At 39.7% G+C, this 16,379-nt stretch overlaps 1 protein-coding gene across 5 annotated transcripts in view; it reads right to left on the reverse strand.

Moving 5' to 3' along the window:
• Positions 1–16,379, reverse strand: part of Cast (calpastatin) — a 113,263-nt gene that overhangs the window by 61,529 nt on the left and 35,355 nt on the right. Inside the window, exon 1 of one of the 5 annotated variants that reach the window (XM_036207417.1) lies at positions 16,279–16,367. The exons of the other annotated variants lie outside the window; for them this stretch is intronic. The gene's annotated coding sequence lies outside the window, so the exon portion shown is untranslated. Of the gene's footprint in view, positions 1–16,278; positions 16,368–16,379 lie in introns of those variants that run through there. 5 annotated transcript variants of the gene reach the window in all.

Consider the following 16,379-nt stretch of genomic DNA (forward strand, 5'->3'; position numbering starts at 1 on the left):
CAGGCAGGAAAACTCTAACTACACCAATGCATATAAAATAAAGTTTAAAAAGTATTTTTTAAAAAAGACTTTTTTGGGGAAAAAAAGGCTGATCATGAAAATATCTAGTGTAGAATTAAACATCATAACTGGTCAGTAGAGACAATCTGCATTTCCAAAGATGATTAGGAAAGGCTTGACAGAGGAAGAAGATAGTATTCACTGTATATTTAGTGCAATGTGATCAATAGGGAGGTGAGGAGCTACAAGAATCTTCCCCTTCTTATGAACTGGGTCAAATGGTTTACATAGCTGATTTCAGGGTACCTCTGTAAACACTTAGTAGGTAAACATCATTATATGTCAATGAGCAAAGTGAGGCTTGGAAGTGATGGACCCTTGGTTTGAACACAAACCTGATAACAAGGTCCATGAATATTTTGCTATGACAAATTCCATTCCTTCACTTAAAAAACTAAAAATAGTTGGAGGTTGCAAAAACTACAGGTGAATGCTTGAAATGAGTAAACATTCCAGGTGAGTAAAATAGCTTAGGCAAACTTGGATATGGAGAAATCCCGCAGCTACTCAGCACAGAGCATAGCAGATCTAGTACTCCAGAATGAAGCAATCTCAATATCACCTTGAGGGAGGGGTGGACAATGACAGCTCAACTGAGAATGTCATACATTTATAAGGTATATTAAAGAGATGAATATATTTAAGATGAAAATAGAGTGTCAAAAGTCAAATTGCTCTTGGCAGTGGAGCATACATGAAACTTTGGCCTCTGATGTAATCAAAATAAACAGGCAAATGTTGCCTAGCAACTGGGACAATAGCCACAGCTGATGTATGATCTAAACACAAGCTAGGAAGATCAGAGAGTGGGTGACTATACTTATGTGTGTCTGATTATAAGTCCTATCACTGGGCATTCTATACGCTTATGAAGGTCCACAGAAGTCATGAAGTCAAGCTTTTCTAGTGAGTCAAGCTGTTCCAGCATGGCAGGCAGTTTACCATTGCTTTCAAAAGTTTCTTACTAATCTTATTTATCTTTCTTAAAGAAGAAACTGTCTGTCTTTGCAATGCTGGGACTATAAGTATGCATCACAATGTCTGGCTCTGAACTGTGTTCTTAACATGAATGGTTAGTCGGCAGAAATTACAAAAAGGTTCTCTTATCCAAGATGACTTTCAGAAGACCAAAATTAAAACGGGGAATGAAAAATAAGACGGCACCTGGAAATTCACAATACACATTGATCGCAAGCTAAGTCTTCAGAAATACTGAACAGTCATCATGACAGCACAGAGAAGAGTATCTGTGGGTCTTGACTCTGTATCCTGACTGTATGAACTGCAAAGTCCTGAACTGTTCTGTGCCTACTTCATATAGCAGTGCCTTCCAGTTTATTACCCTCGCTTCAGGCAGAAATGCAGTGGGATAGAGTATATTTTCAGGTACGATTGATTTGAAATTGAATTAAACAATGTGGTCAATGATGGTTATCTTTCAATGTGAGCAAAAGTCTGTAATTTCCTACATACTAAGGGAATTTTTGGTTATATAGTACTATTAATTCTACCATATAACAGTATTAATACTACTATTAATATATACTATTATTAAATAAATAATATTTTTTATATTCAAAGGTGGTGAACACTTGTTTCATGCTGCCTATGTAAAGGATCTAAATAAGCCCAACTAAGCTAGGGTTAGTATTGTTGTGATGAAACACCATAACCAAAACCAACATAGGGAGGAATGGGTATATTTGTCTTACATATACCAGGTCATAGTCTATTGAGGGAGGCCAAGCAGGAACTCAAACATGACAGGAACCTGGAAACAGGAACTGAAGCAGAGTCCATGGAGTTCTGCTTACTGGCTTGCTTCTCATTGCTTTCTCATTCTGTTCTCCTTTAGAACACAGGACCACAAGCAAGGGGTGGTACTACCCAAAATGAGCTGAGCCCTTTCCCATCAAACACTAATTTAGAAGGCTCCCCTTTTCCAAGACTGCAGGCAGACCCTGCAATCTCCACACCCTGCCCGCATACCCATCTGCCCAAGACCCAAGCCACTTTCTGAGACTCAGAGAACAGCCCCCAGTTTCCATCCTGCCCTGGAGCTCCCATCTGGACAAGATAAGGAGATCCTAGACACTTCCTGAGACTCAAAGACCAGCCCCCAGTTCCCATTCGCCCCAGAACTCCCATTTGGATCAGAGAGGAGCTCCCATCCGGACAAGATACAGAGACCTCAGGGACTTCCTGAGACTCAGAGACCAGCCCCAAGCACCCATCAGACCAACACTCCCATTTGGACCAGAGCTCCCATCTGGCCCAGAGCTTCCATCTGGACCAGAGAGAGGCTCCCTAAATCTGTCACCTCTGTCTGGACCAAGTGCACTGATGAGACCAAGAATGAATCCATACAGAGATGGGCAGACGTCAAGACAGAAGTACAAACAACAAAATAAAGAACAAAACAGCATCACCAGAACCTAGCCCTTCTCCAACAGCTAGACCTGAACATCACAGAATGGAAGAAGCAGAAGAAAACAACCTTATAAGTAACATCATGAAGAGGCTAGAGCCTTATACAGAAGAAATAAAAAATAAAGTGGAGGAACAGACAAACAAAAAATGGGAAGAATGCTATAAAAAGAGGAAAGGACAAATAAAGCAGAAGAAAAAAAAAGTCCCTGAAAGAAAATCATGAAAAACCAATGAAACAGATGACGGAAACAGTCCAAGACCTGAAGAGGGAAATAGAAAAAAAAAAAAAAAATGAAGAAAACACTAGCAGAAGGAATGTAGGAAATAGAAAATCTGAGTAAATGAACAGGAACTTCAGATGCAAGTATAACCTACAGAATGCAAGAGATAGAAGAGAGCATCTCTGGTGTTGAAGATACATTAGAAGAAATAGATTCACCAGTCAAAGAAAACACTAAAGCCAACAAAGTCATGACACAAAATGTCCAAGAAATTTGGGACACCATGAAAAGACCAAACCTATGAATAATAGGGATAAAGGAAGGAGAAGAATACCAACTCAAAGGCTCAGAAAATATATTTAACAAGATCATAGAAGAAACCTTTCCCAACTTAAAGAAGGAAATGCCTATGAAGATACAAGAAGCCTATAGAACACCAAACAGACTAGACCCCCCCTAAAAAAGTCCCCTTGCCACATAATAATTAAACAACTATACATACAGGATAAAAAAGAATATTAAGAGCAGCAAAGGAAAAAGGCCAAGTGACTAATAAAGGCAAACCGATCAGAATAACACCCAATTTCTCAATGGAGACTTTGAAAGCCAGAAGGACCTGGACAGATATAATGCAGACACCAAGAGGCCATGGATGCCAGCCTAGCCTAATATACCCAGCAAAACTTTATATCATCCTAGATGGAGTGAACAAGACCTTCCAAGACAAAACCAGATTTAAACAATACTTATCCACAAACTCAGCCCTACAGAAAGCATTAGAAGGAAAATTCCAACCTAAGGAAGGCAGATACACCCATGAAAGCACAGGCAATAAATAACACCACAGCAGTAAACCCGAAAGAACAGAAGTACACACACACTACCACTAAAAAAATAGAAATAATAACAGGATTGAGCAATCACTGGTCATTAATATCCCTTAATATCAATGGACTTAATTCACCTATAAAAAGACACAGACTAACAGAATGGATATGAAAATAGGACCCATCTTTCTGCTGCATACAAGAAACACACCTCAAATTCAAAGACAGACCCCTCCTAAGAATAAAAGGCTGGGAAAAGACTTTCCAATCAAATGCTCTTAAGAAGCAAGCTGGTGTAGCCATCTTAATATCCAGCAAAATAGACTTCAAACTAAAATCAATCAAAAGAGATGATGAAGGACATTACATACTCATCGCAGGAAAGATCCACCATAATGAAGTTTCAATTCTGAACATTTATGCCCCAAACACAAGGGTACCCACATTTGTAAAAGAAACATTACTCAAGCTTAAATGACATATAAAACCCCACACATTAACAGTGGGAGACTTCAACACTCCACTTTCACCTCTGGACAGATCAGCCAAATTGAATTTTAAAAGAAATAAAGGACATAACTGATGTTATGACACAAATGGAATTAATTGATATCTACAGAAGATTCCACAAGGGCAAAAAAGAATATACCTTCTTTTCAGCACCACATGGAACCTTCTCTAAAATCAACCACATACTTGGCCACAAAGCAAATCTCAACAAATAGAAAACAATTGGAATAACCTTCTGTGTTCTATCAGACTACCATGGTTTAAAGTTAGATTTCAACAAGAGAAAAAACCTACAATCTCATGGAAACTAAATAATGCTCAACTGAATCACCAATGGGAAGGAATAAAGAAAGAAATTAAAGACTTCCTAGAGATCAATGAAAATAAACACACCACAGACCCAAACTTATGGGACACTATGAAAGCAGTGCTAAGAGGGAAATTCATAGCACTAAATGCCCACATAAAGAAGCTGGAGAAATCACATGCTAGTGACTTAACAGCACACCTGAAAGCTCTATAACAAGAAGAAGCAATGTTTCCCAGGAGGAACAGACTCCAGGAAATTATCAAATTGAGAGCTGAAATCAAGAAAATAGAAATAAAGAGAACAACACAAAGGATGAATGAAACAAAGAGTTGGTTCTTTGAGAAGATCAACAAGATAGACAAGTCCTTATCCAAACTAGCCAAAAGACAGAGAGAGAGCATCCAAATTAACAAAATCAGAAATGAAAGGGGGGTCATAACAACAGACAATGAGGAAATCCAGAGAATCATCAGGTCATACTTCAAAAACCTCTACTCCACAAAACTGGAAAATCTAAAAGAAATGGATAATTTTCTGGACAGGTACCACATATCTAATTTAAATCAAGACCAGATACACCATTTAAATAGTCCAATAACCCCTAAGGAAATAGAATCAGTCATCAAAAGTCTCCCAACCAAAAAAAGCCCAGGATCAGATGGTTTCACTGCAGAATTCTACCAGATCTTCAAAGAAGACTTAATACCAATACTCTTTAAATTGTTCCACACAATAGAAGCAGAAGGAATATTACCAAACTCCTTCTATGAGGCTACAATTATCCTGATTCCTAAACCAAACAAAGATGCAACAAAAAAAGAGAACTACAGACCGATCTCCCTCATGAATATTGATGCAAAAATACTCAATAAAATTCTGGCAAACAGACTCCAAGAATACATCAAAACAATTATCCACCATGGTCAAGTAGGCTTCATCCTAGGGATACAAGGGTGGTTCAACATACGAAAGTCCCTCAATGTAATACACCACATAAACAAACTCAAAGGAAAAAAAAAACACATGATCATCTCACTAGATGCAGAAAAGGCATTTGACAAAATCCAACACTCCTTCATGATAAAGGTCTTGGAGCGATCAGGAATACAGGGAACATACCTAGGCATAATAAAGGCAATTTACAGCAAGCCAACAGCCAACATCAAATTAAATGGAGAGAAACTCAAAGCAATACCACTAAACTCAAGAACAATGCAAGGCTGTCCCCTCTCCCCATACTTATTCAATATAGTACTTGAAGTTCTAGCCAGAGCTATAAGACAACATAAGGAGATTAAGGGGATACAAATTGGAAAGGAAGAAGTCAAGCTTTCCCTATTTGCAGATGACATGATAGTATACATGAGTGACCCCAAAAATTCAACCAAAGAACTGATACAGCTTATAAATACCTTCAGCAACATAGCAGGATACAAGGTCAATTCAAAAAAGTCAATAGCTCTCCTATATACAATAGAAAAACAGGCTGAGAAGGAAATCAGAGATACATCACCCTTTACAATAGCCACAATGATATAAAATACCTTGGGGTTACTCTAACTAAGCATGTGAAGGACCTATATGACAAGAACTTTAAGTCCCTGAAAAAAGAAATTGAAGAAGATGTCAGAAAATGGAAAAATCTCCCATGCTCATGGATAGGCAGGATTAACATAGTAAAAATGGTGATCTTACCAAAAGCAATCTACAGATTCCACACAATCCCCATCAAATTACCAACACAATTCTTCACAGACCTGGAAAAAATAATATTCAACTTCATATGGAAAAACAAAAAACCCAGGATAGCCAAAAGAATCCTGTACAATAAAACAACCTCTGGAGGCATCACAATCCCCAACCTCAAGCTCTACTATAGAGCTACCATAATAAAAACAGCTTGGTATTGGCATAAAAACCGACATCTGGACCAATGGAATCGAATTGAAGACCCTGACATTAACCCGCACACCTATGAACATATAATTTTTGACAAAGAAGCCAAAAATGTACAATGGAAAAAAGAAAGCATCTTCAACAAATGGTGCTGGCATACCTGGATGTCAATGTGTAGAAGGCTGCAAATAGATCCATATCTGTCACTGTGGACAAAACTTAAGTCCAAGTGGATCAAAGACCTCAACATAAATCCAGGTACTCTGAACCTGATAGAAGAGAAATTAGGAAGTAGTCTTGAACGCATTGGCAACGGAGATCACTTTCTAAATATAACACCAGTAGCACAGACACTGAGAGAAACAATCAATCAATGGGACCTCTTGAAACTGAGAAGCTTTTTTAGAGCAAAGGACACAGTCAACAAGACAAATCGACAGCCTACAGAATGGGAAAAGGTCTTCACAAACCCCACATCTGACAGAGGGCTGATATCTAGAATATATAAAGAATTCAAGAAATTAGACATCAAAATGCCCAACAGTCCAATTAAGAAATAGGCTATAGAACTAAACATAGAATTCTCAACAGAGGAAGCTGAAATGGCTGAAAGACATTTAAGGGATTGCTCAACATCCCTATTTATCTGGGAAATGTAAATCAAAATGACTCTGAGATATCACCTTACATCTGTTAGAATGGTTAAGATCAAAACACAGAAGACAGCTTATGCTGGAGAGGATGTGGAGCAAGGGCAACTCTCCTCCACTGCTGGTGGGAATGCAAGCTTGTACAGCTACTTTGGAAATTAATATGGCACTTCCTTAGAAAATTGGGAATCCATCTCCCCCAAGACCCAGCTATAGCACTCTTGGGCATATACCCAAGGAATGCTCACTCATACCACAAGGGCATTTGCTCAGCTATGTTCATATCAGCATTGTTTGTAATAGCCAGAACCTGGAGACAACCTAGATGCCCTTCAACTGAAGAATGGATAAAGAAAATATGGTACATATACACAATGGTGTACTTCTCAGCAGAGAAAAACAATGACATCATGAGCTTTGCAGGCAAATGGATGGATCTAGAAAAAAATCATCCTGAGTGAGGTAACCCAGACTCAGAAAGACAAACATGGTATGTACTCACTCATAGGAGGATACTAGATGTAAAACAAAGATGAATAGACTGCTACACAACTCCAAGGAGGCTACCTAGAAAACAGGACCCTAAGAAATACACAGGGATCACCCAATGACAGAGAAATGGATGAGATCTACATGAACAACCTGGATGACAGTGGGAGTAATGGAGGGCAAGGTTCGAGGGAAAGAGAGCTTAGGGGAACAGGAGATCCCAGCTGGATCAAGAACAGAGAGTGAGAACAAGGAATAACAGACTATGATAAATCAAGACCACATGAGAACAGGAAGAAGCAAAGTGCTAGAGAGGTCCCCAGCAATCCACAATGATACCTCCACTGTAGACTACTGGCAATGGTTGAGAGAATGCCTGATGTGACCTAGTCTGGTGATCAGATGGCCAAACACTCTAATGGTGGTGCTGGAACTCTCATTCAATAACTGATGGAAGTGGATTCAGAGATCCTCAGCCAGGCTCCAGGTGGAGCTCCAGGAGTCCAATTGGTGAGAAAGAGGAGGGATTGTAAGAGTGTGAATTGTTGAGACCAAGACTGGAAAAAGCACAGGGACAAATAGCCAAACTAATGAAAACACATGAATTATGAACGAAAAGCTGTGGAGAACTCGACTGGATCATGCCCTCTGGATAAGTGAGACAATTGAATAGCTTAAACTGTTTGGGAGGCACTCAGGCAGTAGGACCGGGACCTGTCCTTAGTGCATGAGCTGGCTGTTTGGAACCTTGGGCTTACACAGGGACACTTTGCTCAGCCTGGAAGAGGGGACTGGACCTGCCTGGACTGAATCCACCAGGTTGAATTGAATCTCCAGGGGTGTCTTGGCCCTGGAGGAGATGGGAATGGAGGGGAGGGGCTGGGAGGGGAAGGTGGGGGGGGGGGTATGAGGGGGAGGACAGTGGAACCCATGGCTGATGTGTAAGATTAAAACACAAATATAATAAATAAAAAAGGAGAAAAAAAAGGAATAAAAAATAACTAATTTAAAAAATGCCCCACAGGCCTGCCAATCTTATGGGGGCATTTTCTCAATTGAGGTTCTCTCCTTTCAGAAGATTTTAGCTTGCATAAGTTGACACAAAACTAACCAGCAGATCTCTAATTCTAATCAGTAGACATAAACATTTATAAAACAAATTCAGGCAATATTAATACAATGGGCGCTACAATAAAATTGATTGATTTCCATTGCTTACTTGAATTCAGATACAAATTCTGCTTAGCTATTCATATAACATAAGTATAACTAAGTATAGGACTACATATGATCAGTCACTAACAATAACCAGAATTAAATCAAATCTTCCTTTCTGTGTGACTCATGTTAAATTCTCTGAGGCTATGGTTTTTTATTTATAAATATGTTTTTATATAAACATGATATATTATATATTATATTAGAATATGATATATTAAAACGTCTTAATATATCTTCACCTTATGAATATACAAATACTGAGAAGAATAAATGAAATGTTATATGAATCCTTTAGAGTAGTAGTTGTTGGAGACCACCTCTGAGCATACTGGAAGATGATCGGCTCAAAGTGATTTCAGAAACAGACCTAATAGCTGGAACTGGGAATCCAGTATCTCAAGATGAAAGGAATCCTAGCTGCAGGCCTTGTACAGAGTTATTGGCATAAAGCTAGGAAATGCAAGGTACAGACTATCCACAAGCGCATATTAAGCAACATCACCCCAATGACCCCTGCCCTAGGCAATGAACTTTTTCTTTGGAGGGAACCATGAATTTAAAAACACACTTTGACAAAGAGGAAAGCCACACCTATGCCATTGAACATTCAGAAATCAAATCACTCTCTTCATGTGGCACAGGGTTTTCAAGCATAGGCATCCACACACATAAAACCTGAATGATCACAGGTAGGATGTTTTATGAATATCTGGTAGAAACAGGTCTACAACACAAGGAGATAGATGCCTGGAAAACAAGCTTTCCTGAAGAAGAGTTTCAAGTCATATGTTTCAAATGCTGTTGGGGAAGAACACATTATTAGTGAAAGTCAACATTTGCAAACGCTGAGGAAATTATTTCAAGGGCTGAAGACAACAAAGTAATATAAAACAGACTTTATACTTTTTAAAGTTCAGAGACAAAGGAATGAAAATGCCACATCATTCATAGACAAAAGTGTGAATTATGGTAGGCATCCCTGAACAGGAATGTAAGTGAGTGGATGAGACAATTGCAGATATTAATCTAACTACAGCAGAGAAAAAGAGATGGAGAATATTAAAAAGAAGTCACAGTGGTGGACAGTATAAATTATATCCATGAGTTTCAGTTCCTTGTTGTAGGGCCAGCCCTCGGAACTGAATACATCTTTGAAATTGTGTCTTATAAAAAAGGCACACCTCTAGAAGATTATAGTATGTGACTAATGATAACTAGTCTTTGAAACTGAGTTATATAAAATTATTTTATTTGTCCTGTTCATATTGCAGCATAGAAAAAGCACATATAACTGGAAAATGGACTAATAATTATATTTTCTGCAACTTTCTCTGGCTACACTCTTAATATGGCTGATGACAAAGCAGAATAAGAAAAAAGCCGAGCTTCTGATTTCTCTGAGGAACAGTATTCTTTCACACTTTTCACAGCAGCTGTTCAGGATATCCTTGAGGTATCAGGGTCTGGTTACTTGAATCACTTGTATAAGGAACCTCACTCTATCACAGGGCTCAGGGAATGCAACAGCGTACTAAGAGAACTTGCTGCCTTCTATGTGATTCAGGTAGGATCTTTGTAGTCTCATTCCTACTCGGAGAAGTGGTCATCAACTTTTGATAAATGTTAAGAACTTTTCCAGAGATTTAGATTCTTCAGTGGCCCTCGATGGGTGGTCAGAGAGAAGTCTTGAGAAATTCCTCACGAGAAATTTTAACAAAATTTATCCCATGGGACTTTAATGCAGCTATACCCCAGTTGGCACTTCATGAAGCACTGCCCAATCCATTCCAGAAAGTTGCATGACATCCCCAGGATAAGACTGGGAGAGCATAAGTATCATGGTTAATTTAGAGTCACCTTAGTGACCCATTTCGTCTGTTTGAAGGCCGCCTCTTCTCTGAGGAGATTCCAACTGCTAAAGCATAGATGACTGTGTCTAAGGAGACCTTTGTTAGACATAGCTACATTCATCACTCTTTTGATATCCATCAGAAAGTCTCTTATCAATATTCCCTTCACCATTCACCTCACATATGACCCATGTCATATGCATTGACTATGGAGCCTATATAACAGAGGCAAATTATATGAGGTTAACTCAGTAAGCTCAATAAAAACAATCCTTTCCTAATATATAAATATCTCCTCTCTCCAAATAAATCTAAATATTGGATGTTTTTAAAAGACAGATTCTATGTAACCTTGGCTGGCTTAGAACTTGCATATAAACCAGGCTAGCCTTGAATATGCAACAGTCCTCCCATCTGTGCCTTATAAGTGCTTGTTGGATAGAACACAGAGGTTTCCTTAAGAGACTGTTTTGCTTTCTGAACTCTAATCGATGGGTCACCTGTCAATTTTTTTATTTTATTTTTTGAAACAGGGTCTCACTATATATCACTAGTTGTTCTGGATCTCCCTCTGTAGACCAGACTGGCCTTGAACTCACAGAGATCTGCCTGCCTCTGCCTCCCAAGTTCTTGGATCAAAGGCGTACACTACCACATGTGGGCTCAAAGTTATATTTTTAATCTTTATGACTTTAAGGGTATTGCAGGGGCTGGAGAGATAGCTCACTGGTTAAGAGCAAGTACTACTCCCTTGGAGAGGACATGAGTTCAGGGAGCATACAACCATCTGTAAATCCATCTGTGATCCGAAGCCTACCGTCTCTATGGGCACTCATACTCACATACACATGTCCACACACAGATACACACACATACATATAATTTAAAATATCCAAATCTTAAAGAGTATTTCAAAGGGACTGGTAATAAAACACATAACTACTATCAATTCTAAATATTAAAAACTTTGGAATGAATGTATTTGAACCATTTGTGTGAAAAAAGCTAAGCAAATAAATTTTCTAAGTAAGCAAAACTGTATGTGTTTCTTCTCATCTAGTTAAAGGCACAAATCCTCCAGATGTTGGATGCCAAATATCAAATCAGAAACTAGACTGAAAAAATATGTCATTAGAGATAAGAAAAGCAAGGGATTCCAGAGCAGGTGAGTCCAGCTGCCCATGAGTTTGCTTTTCCTTGGTGTTCTTGGCAAGGAAAAAAATGCATACAAACCAAGATGAACAGATGGAGAGAATGACTCTCAAAGCTGGTTTGGACTGCTGCTGTGGGGTTTCCAGCTTATCTGTAGAAAACCCCAGGCAAAATGAAAATTTCTGGCATATATGACAGTGGATGGAAGCACAATACATGCACAGGGGGAAATAGTCAAGGGCATCTCACTACAGAATTTTAGAATCATCCAGATTAGTTTTATTTTAGTATGAACAGTGTCCCTGAACACTGTTGTTTTAATGTAGAGACGGTTTGAGGATTGAAAGAAATGGTAAAACAACATTCATTATTTTTCTCTATACATTGCAAATAGTTTTTGAAATATAACATGCTTGTCATTTGACTAAAGTTTAAGAGTATATTATATAAAAGATAGAAATAAGGAACAGATGGGACTGCAACAGCATCCTGGGGTTCTGTTCATATTAAAATAAAGCTAATATATATTTTTCAATTCATTTAATGTAATATTTATTGAGTAAATATTTTGTGGAAGGCACTATGGTAGATGTGTGGAAGTTCAAAGATGAGGTTGTATTTCTGGCAGGTTCACAGGATAGTAAACCTTAAATTCTGAAAACCAAGGTTACTGCAGCCAAATGAGACTGAATTATGTAGTAACTTTTCATGCATTAAGACTCAGTGTTTGGGAAGTATTTTTCAGAGAGCTGTTGAATATACACAAAAAAATAATAAATGGGTGTGGATATTACTTTCCTAATCTTTAAAATGGATATAATAAAAGTACTTATATTTCATCACTACCATGTTATAGCAATACTCAGTGTAAGTCAGAACACAGTATTTTTCAGTAAATGTAGCAATGAGTATGAACATTGTTCCAATACAAATTATGCTAGCCTATTTTCATGGGGCCTATTGTAGTCACTTTGAAATAACTTATTACTGTTTAGTATAGACAATACTACTGTGCATGAACTAAGCAACTCCTCTTTGCTACTAGCATAAGTACAGTTGTTACCAAATAGCTAATATTCAAATAAATAGACTTACTCAAGTTCTAGATGTTGTAAATTATCCTTAAAATATGAAGTAACAGAATAACTCAGAACTGTCATTGTAAGTGCCAAAATAAGTCTGTTGAAAAGCACTGGGTAGCTGATGTGCTTTCCTTCAAGCCATTCAGAGGAACATATGAAGAACAACTGTGCGTTCCCAGAAGTCCTATTGCAGTCCTATGCAGCATATTAAAAAAAAAAATATGTTGTTCTCAGGCCAAACATAAGGATGCTAATACATATGTTCCAGATTCACATCATTTCCAAAATGAAGGAACTGTAAGCTATAAAAAGGGAGAAGACACAAAAACATATGTGTGTACAGGAATACAAGCCTAGTTTCATCAGATAGTTCATATTTTAGGAAGGGAAGCATTTCTACCTAAGAAGTGGCAAGGACTTAAAGGTATAGCTGTTGTTATAAATCAACAATAGGGAAACTAATACCTGACCAGTTTTTTGTTTGTTTGTTTTGTTTTTTTTCGAGACAGGGTTTCTCTGTGTAGCTTTGCACCTTTCCTGGATCTCACTCTATAGACCAGGCAGATCTTGAACTCACAGAGATCCACCTGCCTCTGCCTCCCAAGTGCTGGGATTAAAGGCATGTGCCACCACCACCCGGCATACCTAACCAGTTTTAAGAAGCTAGCTCAACCTACTGCTTTTTTGTTGGTTTAATTTTGGTTCTATTCTTCTAAATTATTGTTTTATACTATACCTCTTACATTTTCATTGTGGGGGAGATATATTCTTGTCCAGTTCTACCAGAGACTGGTAGAGGAACTGAAACTGAAATTAGTGGAGACTAATTCTATGTAATCAGCTCTTTCCATGCACTGGGAATCGTCTCTCAAAACAACAGAACTGCAACACAGACAGTATTCCTATCAGAACGACTGCTTCATAAACACCATCTCACAGTTTGCAAAGCACAAGTTTGTAACAGACACAAAAATAGTTAAAATACGCGCACACACACACACACACACACACACACACACACACACACACACACACGCTTTCCCTCTTTAGCCTCTCACCCCAATCTCTTCTTCTCCATCACTCTCCAATGTGTTTTCTAGTTTGACATGAATTTGCTAACCTCTGCCACTTCACTTCAGTCCTTTATGCCCAAGTGTAACCTCTTACCATATCCCCATGAAATCAACACTCCTTTCAGGTATTGAAAAATCAAACTCTTCATTACCCTTCATTACCCCCACTCACATCCAGGGTGTTCATGTAGATCTCATCCATTTCTCTATCATTGGGTGATCCCTGTGTCTTTCTTAGGGTCCTGTTTTCTAGGTAGCCTCCTTGGAGTTGTGAGTAGCAGTTTAGTCATCTTTGTTTTACATCTAGTATCCTCCTATGAGTGAGTACATACCATGTTTGTCTTTCTGAGTCTGGGTTACCTCACTCAGGATGATTTTTTCTAGATCTTTCCATTTGCCTGCAAACCTCATGATGTCATTGTTTTTCTCTGCTGAGTAGTACTCCATTGTGTGTATGTACCACATTTTCTTTATCCATTCTTCAGTTGAAGGGCATCTAGGTTGTTTCCAGGTTCTGGCTATTACAAACAATACTGCTATGAACATAGCTGAGCAAATGCCCTTGTGGTATGAGTGAGCATTCCTTGGGTATATGCCCAAGAGTGGTATAGTGGGGGTAATGAAGGGCAAGGTTCGAGGGAAAGAGAGTTTAGGGGAGCAGGAGATCCCAGCTGGATCAAGAGCAGAAAGGGAGAACAAGGAATAACAGTCCATGATAAATGAAGACCACATGAGAATAGGAAGAAGCAAAGTGCTAGAGAGGTCCCCAGAAATCCACAAAGATACCTCCACTGTAGACTACTGGCAATGGTCGAGAGAAAGCTCGAACTGACCTAGTCTGGTGATCAGATGGCCAAGCACCCTGTCATGCTAAGAACTCTCACAATGACTGATGGAAGTGGATGCAGAGATCCAGGGCCAGGCCCCAGGTGGAGCTCCAGGAGTCCAATTGGTGAGAAAGAGGAGGGTTTGTAAGAGTGTGAATTGTTGAGACCAAGATTGGAAAAGCACAGGGACAAATAGCCAAACTAATGGAAACACAAACTATGAACCAAAAGCTGAGGAGCCCCCAACTGGATCTGGCCCTCTGGATAAGTGAGACAATTGAATAGCTCGAACTGTTTGGGAGGCATCCAGGCTGTGGGACTGGGAACTGTCCTTAGTGCATGAGCTGGCTGTTTGGAACCTGGGGCTTATGCAGGGACACTTTGCTCAGCCTGGGAGGAGGGGACTGGACCTGCCTGGACTGAATCTACCAGGTTGAGCTGAATCCCCAGGGGAGTCTTTGCCTGGAGGATATGGGAATGGGGGGGGTGGGCTGGGGGAAAGGCAGGGGCTGGGGCGGGAGGGGGGAGGACAGGGGAACCCATGGCTGATATGTAAAATTAAATTAAATTATAAAATAAAGTAAAGAAAGGAAGGAAGGAAGGAAGGAAGGGAGAGAGAGAGAGAGAGAGAGAGAGAAAGAAAGAAAGAAAGAAAGAAAGAAAGAAAGAAAGAAAGAAAGAAAGAAAGAAAAAAAGAAAAGGAAAGAAAAAAAGAAAAAAATCAAACTCATTCCCACAAGCAAAATATCAGCTCTTGGCCAGAGAATACACTTTCTGCCTCTGAGCAGTACATGCCGCTCCTTATTGAGCTGCGCTGCAATGCAGAAATTTCTTCTAGAAAAACATTTTGACAGGCAGGAAGTTTCCAGAGCTTCTGCATAAGCACTCCTGTTTCACTGATGCACAGGTGGTCTGTTCTTAAAGACTCCTGGCTCCCAAGTCCCACTGAATAGGGGGAGCTGCATAAACTCTTGGTCTCATTTTCTCAGGGTGCATGCACAGCGGAAATAATGAGCTTGCTTCTCAGAGAGTAAACAACTGGAGAATGTGGGGCCCTAACACTTCTGGAGACATCCTGAAATCTTTGAGAAGACACCGTGTTCTTGAAATAGCTGAAGTCTCTATAAGTGATGTTATCTTACTACAGTCTTGGTTTGTGTTCAGGGAAACAGAGCTAAAACATGTTACAACACTTGCCCTACCACACCCAGTATGTGTCAGGTACACAGAAAGGTCATGCACAGTGAGCTCATTCTCTGAAACAGAGGTCATAGACTGGGGGCCCTGGGGAGGTGGGGGGTGGGCTCAGGCCTCCCTCCAGGGTCGGGTAAGGGCCAGGCGTCTAATGCTGGAGACCGGAAAGCGTCAAGCCAAATTATTAGATAGCTGCTGCTGTACTTTCAACATGAGGTCCAGGGGACGCAAACCCCGGTTTTGTAAACCTTAATGTCCCGTCAGCAGATAAATTCCCAGTTGTAAGGCTGTAAGAGTGTTCCAGACAGGAAAGGTGGGGGACAGACTACTTCCAAGTTAGAACCTATCCGGAGAGAAATGATAGCTTCAGTGGTGGTAACAGTAAGAGAACAAGTCCCTGGCTGGGAGTCAGCTGGCCAGGGGATGCTTAGGCCCTGCAAAAGACAGACGCGGCTTTGGAGCAAAGCGACCCAAATCAGTACTCACCGTGAGAGTGACGCGGGGCCAGGAGACCTCAGCTTGGTTTGGATGATGATTGCATTCGGGTGGAAACTCAACCTCTGCCTTTCAGTTCCGAGCCTAAACTG

Source organism: Onychomys torridus, chromosome 15, assembly GCF_903995425.1.
Source record: "Onychomys torridus chromosome 15, mOncTor1.1, whole genome shotgun sequence".
NCBI classification, from domain to species: Eukaryota; Metazoa; Chordata; class Mammalia; order Rodentia; family Cricetidae; genus Onychomys; species Onychomys torridus.